Below are 8,498 nucleotides of genomic sequence, written 5' to 3'. Positions count from 1 at the left end.
GAGCCGGTCACTATATTGGATTGGAAAGATAAGGTTCTAAGGAACAAGACGGTGAGTTTGGTTAAGGTGTTGTGGAGGAACCATTCTGCAGAGGAAGCTACCTGGGAGACGGAAGATCGGATGAGAGAGATGTACCTAAGGTTATTTTATGGGTACTAAGTGGTTATTTGATTGTGGGAATTTCGGGGACGAAATTCTATAAGGAGGGGAGATTGTCACAGCCCGTCCTGGGATTTCTATATCGGGGGCGTGAATTGACGTAATTACCCTTGGCGGACATTTGGGTACGTGTGTGTGTGACATTATCTGAATTAATTTTGTAAGTTTTGGGATTAAACTATTGGAATTGGAATTTTTGTGGTTAGGGATTTGGATGGATGGTGAGGATTGTGTTGGACCACACAATCACACACACACGCACTCCCTGTCTTCTCTCCCTCCCGTAGCACTCTCTGTCTCTCTCCCTCACGATCTCTCTCTTTCCCTCACCCTCCACGTACGGACCACCACCAAAACCCTTCAAAACTTGACGGATCGAGGCAAATAAGGTATGTATCTTCATCCTTTTGACGTCCTGAGTTCATTGGTGCTAGTTTTAGGAAGTGAGACCTTCGATTTCACGTGGAATCCGAAACCTCCATTTTTGGGTACTGTTCATGCGAACGTAAAATGTTGTGTTTCAGGGGAATTCAAGCTTATAGCAAGCTTAGTGAGGGCTTAAGGAAGCTCGGGGACGTTCGTTTGAAGGATTTGGACGTCGGGATCGTGGGTTTCAAAGTTGGCCGAATTCTTGGATTTTGCTCGGTGAGATTTCTTGATTTTTAGACCCTAAAACTAGTCCAACGTGATAGTACACTCTTAGGGCTTCAATTTGGTATAAAATACGAAGAAAATGGGTGAAAAACGAAGGAGAACAAGAGGTTTAAAGTTTGGCCGGAATTGGGTCGCCGGAAAAACCAGTCCGGCGAACCCTGGGGAAGACGATGACACGTGCCGCGCGTGGCTGCGTGTGGCCTGCGCGTAGAGCCGAGCTCTAGCCGGCGTGTGAGGGCGCGTGGGGAGTCCAAATCAGTTTCTAAAAATTTCTCGACGCTCGTGACGTCGAGTAGGTCGATGTGGTATATTCATATACCCAAATTGAGCATCGTATGAGAAATTATTTCGAAAATATTGGTGATGTGTTTAAAATTAACGTTTTTATAGTTATTTCGCATATAGGTGAGACGTATCCCGAGGACGACCGCATCCAGGGACGCCACGGGGGTTACGACCCGTCGACTTATCAGTGAGTGGGCAGTTTTGTTTTCGTATTACCTTTATACTATTAATTTTTCCCAGAAGATGAATTTATACGAAATTATGTTTTGAAAATGCCATGCATAGAATTATTTGGAAAATGTGAATTTCATATGAGTTATATGATTGATATATGATGCATACATGTTGCATGGTGCTGTGGAGGCACAGGTAAGTCAGGTGAGTTCATTATTCATTTAATTGATTGTTGATAAGATGTTTCAAGCTCATAACCTGCACCCTAGGTGTTAGTGCTTATTTTATTCACCACACCGCACGCTCGCCTTGGATCCAAGTAGGTGGATGTCGTACAGACCATGTGAGGGTTCCGACATGCCAGTCGTACAGACCATTAGAGGGGTTCCGACTGGTGGGTGACCTTAGATATGCGCGTTGATGATATGATGAGAGAAGCACTAGAGCGTATTTTTACACCTTTCATCGTACAGACTACCTCACGTAGTTCCGAGTGATGTGCAGAGTAGGGCCGTACAGGTCACTGTGGTGGCTCCGGCTTAGTGGGATATTGAGCTGTTGAATTAATCGTATAGGACCAACTGCAGGGTCTCCGATTGATTCCTTATTTCACCTGATTTATATTTTGATTTATTGCATGGCATGTTTCCTTGAAAAATGTTAAAGATTTGGGATTTAAGTTTTGAGATTTCATATGGTTTTATATATATCTACTTTTTCTGGGGAATGTATACAGGTTTTACGGTGAGGGGTTAGAAATGTTTTAATTGAAATGTTTTGGAAAATCTTTGGTTTTACTGACCCACTCATTTTGTTTTGCGCCCCTCCAGGTTCTAAATTAGCGGTTGGTGGCTCTCGAGGTCTTTTCCGGCTTTCTGACAGACCTTCGACATGTAGGACTCACCTGAGGGTGATGTATTTTATTTTAGTCCTACTTGACTGCAGTTAACCTATGCTCTGAACTTATGTGTTTACCTGATAACTCGTCCGGTTATGTTCGTAGGTGGTTATGTTTGAGTTTGGTTGAATTTCTGCTGAGTTATATTGTTATTTTGCTTCCGTGTCGCGCCGATGGTTACGTCACCTTATGAAGAATGGAGAAGACATATACCTACATACAAACCCCTCAAAGTGTGGGGTTGCCTAGTGAAAGTCCAAGTACCTTGCCAAAAAGAACAAAACTTGGACCTAAAACTATTAATTGTGCTTTCATAGGATGTGCAAATAATAGTGTAGCCTACATATTTCTTGTAGTAAAGTCTGCAATTCCAGACATACATGTTAATATGAGTTAGAATCGGTAAATGCGGAATTCTTTGAGGATATTTTTCCTGACAAAAAAAAAGAAAAGAAAAAACAAATGAGTCTAGTTCAACAAATAAGAGAATGCATGATTAGAATCATGGTGAAACCTCTTCTTTAGTGATCCAAGATCATGATACGGAACCAAGAAGAGGACGAAGAAATAAAATTCCTAAAAATTGGGGACTAGATTTCATTGCCTATTTGTTTGAAAAAGAACCACAAACTTATAGAGAAGTTGACACACCCCGACCCGGAATGTCCACTAAGACTCTAAATCGAGCTGTGCTGGCTGACACATAGAAGGTGACGAAGCCATAAAGTATAATGATATGGAAAAAATGTGAATAAATTTAAACCTAAAAATGCCTAAAGACAAGAGTGTGTTGTGAGCGAGGATGAACCCATTTCAGATGCGACGTCAGAGCATAACTAAAGTACAGTAATGTGGGCAAGGATCATACCCTCGGAGGTGGCTATCTAAACTGAGATTCGCCATGAATCCTTGTCGATACGGACTTTCAGTAGCTAAAACCTGGAAGGGCGCAAAACAAGGATGAGTGGGCCTGAAAATAAAGTTTTTAATAAAAACTTTTTGAAAACGTTATAACCCCTCGTCATAAAACCCGTATAATTTCCCAGAAAATAATAATACATAAGTATATAGAAATCATGCTCGACAGTAGTGAAAACCAAGTATATACCATGTCAAGTATCTCAGCAATGAAATAAGTAAGCCAGGTGAAATAAATCAATGTAAAATGATATGCTAGCCGGAGTCACCTAACGTGACCTGTACGGCTGAACTTATAGCTCGTTAACCAATTCCTGCACACGGGTCAGAACCACCGAATGTGGTCTGTACGACAGGCTGGGTGTAAATAAATATACTTAAGTGCTACAATCACGTGAAGGCTGTACGAAGTATCGCAAGTCTCCTACGAATCGGAACCACCTAATGTGGTCTATACGACAGGCTGGCACCTACTTTGGATCTAAGGTGAGCGTACGGTGCAGGAGGTGAACAATCACATGAAGGCTGGCCCTGGCCTCGGGCGGAGCACTAACACTGGGGTGCAGGATAATGAGCACTAAATGCATCTAAACATAACCATACACACTGCAATCACTATCATCAATATGTACTCACATGAAGCTTACATGGGCCTCTGCAACATCATGCAATAATATGCATATCTATACTAAAGCATATACTAAAATGTAATGTAATTGACATGGCATTTAAAAACGTAAATTCATTTAAAACAATTTCTGAGAAAATAGAAAACATATATACGTATATGTAGAAAACCAAAAGCCCACTCACGTAGAGTCTGCGCTACAACTCCCTAGCACATCAAGGCGTCACGAACGATCGGCGCCTAGAACAATTATCAAATCATGTCTTAGAATTCTTATCAATAGAACATATAATTTACATATCCTATTCGAGAAGATCTGTATGTTGGATTCCCGATCCGTAAGTTTCTAATATCCTCAAATATTACATATATAACGTCTCAAAGTTTGGTGACGATCCAACGGTCGAATTGTCGATTCATATAATTATCAAGTAACGCACCTTAATCAAACTAGATTCACAATACTCAAATCACATCACATGGATATCAAATCTGAGATCAGGATATCAATTTAGTGCAAAATAGCATCGGCGGCCCACTAGCCACGCGCCGCCGCCCCAACTTGCCAGAAAATTCAACTATTTCTAAAAATTACCAAATTTTACAGGAATTAAGATCTCAATGAGTGGAGCAACTTTCATACCTGTGACTAATGCCAATTTGGCCGAGAAAGACTCCAATTTAACTCAAACCCACCAGAACCCTAGAAAGGGTGAGCTTCAATTCTCCTTCCTCGATGTTCCGCCACCTTAAACCTGATTGGGCTTTGTTCCAGGCCTCAAGGGAAGTTTAGTGGTGGTGGTAATTAAGATGAATCATTTCAGAAATGGTGGTTCAAGGCCGAGAACCACCCGGACCCGTTGGTGGGTTTTCTCACGACATCTAGCTAGAAATTGGTTTTGATGAGAATTAGGTGTTGGGGATGTTTTGGTAAAGTTTGGTGATGATGGAAGGTTGAAGAAAACAAGAAATTCGACGGAAACTTGTTGGAAATGGCCACTCGGGTAGTGCGGGTCGCTTGGTGTAACCGGGTCAAGGGTGATCCGGTGTCCCCTCACTCTCTCCTTTCCCCTCCTTTGTTCTCTCTCCCATTGGTCACTCCCATTTTCCCTCTCTTCCTCATTGGTCTGGTTCCTCCCTCCTTTCTATCCTTTATACTCCATCTCCACCAACCATTTCTCATTTCTTTTAATCTAGGCCACACACATGGCTTTCCAAATTTTGCTCCAAAAATCTAGAGTTTTCTTAAACTTAATTAATTTACTAAAATGCCCTCAACTTTAAACGTTAATATCTCTTTCATTATAACTCCAAATCACGATCTGTTTATGCCCATGCATTCGTAGAGATGAGTACTACGAGGATACACCAAGAAAATGAACCTTACATGACATAACACGACAGTCAACAAAAGTCAACACTTTGTCTTGAAGGGCATTTTCGTAAATTCACTTTTTAAAATTATAAAAATCATAATAATTGGGGACGGGTTGTTACAGAAGCTATGGCTTCCACTTAGGCTCCTTTTTGGAAGGAAGCAATCAAAAGAAAAATGGAATCCATTATGCAAAATAATACATGAAAATTGGTTGATCTATCACTCATTAGTAAACCAATTGGCCATAAATGGATATTCAAAAAGAAGCTTAAAGCGGATGGAACAATAGATAAATACAAGGCATGATTAGTTGCCAAAGGTTATTGCCAAAAAGAAGGGTTAGATTATTTTGACACCTATACTCCAGTTGCGAGGATTGCATCTATTATGACGTTAATTGCTATTGTGGTTGTTTACAATTTAGAAATTCACCAAATGGATGTAAAAATTGCATTTTTAAATGGAGAATTAGATGAAGAAATATATATGGAGCAACCTGAAGGTTTCGTGGTTAAAGGACAAGAAAATAAGGTGCGTAAATTGGTTAAGTTATTATATGGACTTAAACAAGCACTTAAACAATGGCATGAAAAGTTTAATCATAATATATTAAAACATAGGTTCAAAATTAACGAATGCAATAAATGTGTATACATTAAGAGTAATGATAACTCGTGTTATAGTTATCGTATGTTTGCATGTTGATGACATGCAGATAATGGGCAGTAGTAAATATGTCATAAACAAAACAAAGAAAATGTTGAATTCAAGTTTTGACATGAAAGACTTAGGTCTTGGCGATGTTGTTCTTGGAATTCAATTAAGGAGAAATAGTGAAGGCTATATTTTTACTCAGTCCCATTATGTCGAAAAGATATTGAGGATGTTTGGTCATTTTGACACTAAACCTGATGTCACTCCTTTTGAAGCCAGTTGATAATTAAAAAGAATGATGGTGAAGCCATATCCCAATTGGAATATTCCCAAATAATTGGAAGCTTAATGTATTTGATGAATTCTACTAGGACAAATATTGCTTAGTCATGTATACAAGGGAAAGTCTAGACATATCAGGCATAGGCATAATACTCTTAAGAAGTTCTCCAATGAAATTATATCCATTGATTATGTAAAGTCAAAGGAAAATATAGTTGATCATTTGACAAAAGACCTACCAAAAGATCAAATATTATTTACATCGAGGGGAATGGGTCTTAAGCCAATTCAATGAATTGTACCAGGCAGAAAACTTAGTTGATTGGAGATACCATGGTCTAAGTTTAATGGGCAAACTAGTTGGATTTGACTCAATAGTTGAAGACACACCATACCCCTTCCTATGATGAAGATGTGTGTAGTCTGTTGATGTTAGAGGTTATATTTTAAAACATTTAATGACTTTAATATCTTACTATCAAGAGGAATGTGGATGACCATTCTTAATTAATGTCACCTATGTAGGAGTAAATGGGGTCACATTTATGAGAATTGAGATAGCTAAATTCTCTAAAGATCTTATGAAAACTTGGATATGTTCATGACCAAAATGAAACAAACGTATGAATTGACGTGTGGCGGATATGATACGTGTGAGACATGGTTTATTGCTGTGGTGAACAGTTTAAGATCTTCCATATCCACTATGTCACAAAGTAAACACGATATGTTATCACTAGCGTAAGTTCAATTCCAAAAAACACTTCTCTCAATACGTATTATATCGATTCTCCTTTAGTAAGACAAGCAGCCTTGCATTACATTTGCATTCAAATGTGGGGTGTTATTAGTGTTTGAATGAAATTTCAACTCAAACGTGGGGTATTGTTGGACTGTTTGAGTAGAAATTCCTGCTTATTCATATATCCCACGTTGATGAAGTAAAGGCTTCTCATACACTTAATAACACTTGGCTTTCCTCCTCTAATCAAATTGAGAGATCGACCATGTGGAGAAATTACGTTATTAAAAGTATGATAATTATATATCTAATTATAAAAGCCTAAGGCCTTAGGCCTCTGGACTCTTTGAATTAATCATTAAAATCTGATTTTTTTTTAATTTAGCCATATCCTTTCCAAAAGGTTAAGTCTGATGAGAAACGGTTTGTGACTGCTTAAACCTGTTGGCATTAGGTTCAACGTGTTTTATATAAACACACAATCACATGACAGAAAAATCATCATCAACCTTAGACTTCCATACTTGTCTTCCTATTGAGAACTATATTGATTTTCACCATAAATCAAAGTCCCGATGCTGGGATTTTGATTTAGATAGTTGAATTTTGATGAAGTGGACTCCTAACAAACTACAAGCACTGAGTAGAGGTGAAAATTTGTTTCAAGGATATTGCAATCTGTAAGCCTCTGTCTACTCAACAGCTTAGTGAATTCATATTGAGTTTATCATTATTCTTTGTTATCTCTCATTTGAATTCAGTTTATATGCCATTAATATTTAAAATCCAATTATGAACAAACATACATATATACACTTGCTGTATTACATTAGTCTTAGTTTCTAGAATTACATACATACATACAGACATACATACATACATATATATATATATATACACACACATGTATATACACATACACTTCTTGTGCTTTACACCTTTTATATATTAGTTTATATTGTGATTTTATATTATTAATTTCATCAAATGTATATATACACATGTATATACACATACACTTTTTTTTCCATTCAGAGGCTTGCTAGTAGGGCCTCGTACTCTGCTTTATTGTTGAATGTTTTGAAGCCTAGAGTGATCGCCTGCTCGGGCATCGAACCATCTGGGGTGACAAAGACCTCGCATACTCTCGAACCTTTGTAGTTGGATGTGCCGTCAACATGCAAATGCCAGAAGTCTTCATTAGGCGAAGTAGGCATGCTCGACTGCCTCCAAAGCATCATTGGATCCCTCTGTTGGGTTGCCTAGGCTATGCATGAAGGCACAATAGGGAGTTATGAAGCTGAGGCCATGTTACACATAGCAGGAGATGCTCAATTGCCGGTATCGGGTCGCTCTAGAGCTAAATTATGGAGCAAGGGTTGGTTGGGGCCGTGTGACTCGCATCAGGAGGTGGTGCTTAACTTGCCTATACATGTTGCTCCTATGCAGAATTTTCTAAGGTGATGAGGACAAAACTTACTTTCGAGTGTCATTCTAATATTCGTCAACCCTTGGCGTGCCTTTTGAGCTGAGTTGTTATGTTTTTAAAAAACCTTTGCACTACTAGTGTTTGGGCCTTTATCATCGTGCATCTGGATTGGGTGGAATAGTGCGTCATGAAGATGATTGCGTGTGTCTGAAGGTATAACTTGAGTTTTCGGGTTGCAACAATTGTCGCCAAAGTTAGTTTTTGAATTTGTGGTAGTTGGTTTCCGCATTGATGAGA

The 8,498-nt window shown here is 38.9% G+C and overlaps 1 long non-coding RNA gene across 1 annotated transcript; it reads left to right on the top strand.

The window, feature by feature from the left end:
* The first annotated feature begins 533 nt into the window (after positions 1-533).
* LOC139193179 (uncharacterized) lies at positions 534-2,297 on the top strand. Its single transcript, XR_011577582.1, has 3 exons — positions 534-804; positions 1,219-1,285; positions 2,103-2,297. It is a non-coding gene; the product is annotated as an uncharacterized lncRNA (long non-coding RNA).
* Positions 2,298-8,498: the final 6,201 nt, after the last annotated feature.

Source organism: Malus domestica, chromosome 16 (genome assembly GCF_042453785.1).
Source record: "Malus domestica chromosome 16, GDT2T_hap1".
Lineage (NCBI taxonomy): Eukaryota > Viridiplantae > Streptophyta > Magnoliopsida > Rosales > Rosaceae > Malus > Malus domestica.
This window is presented reverse-complemented; position numbering and strand designations above follow the sequence as displayed.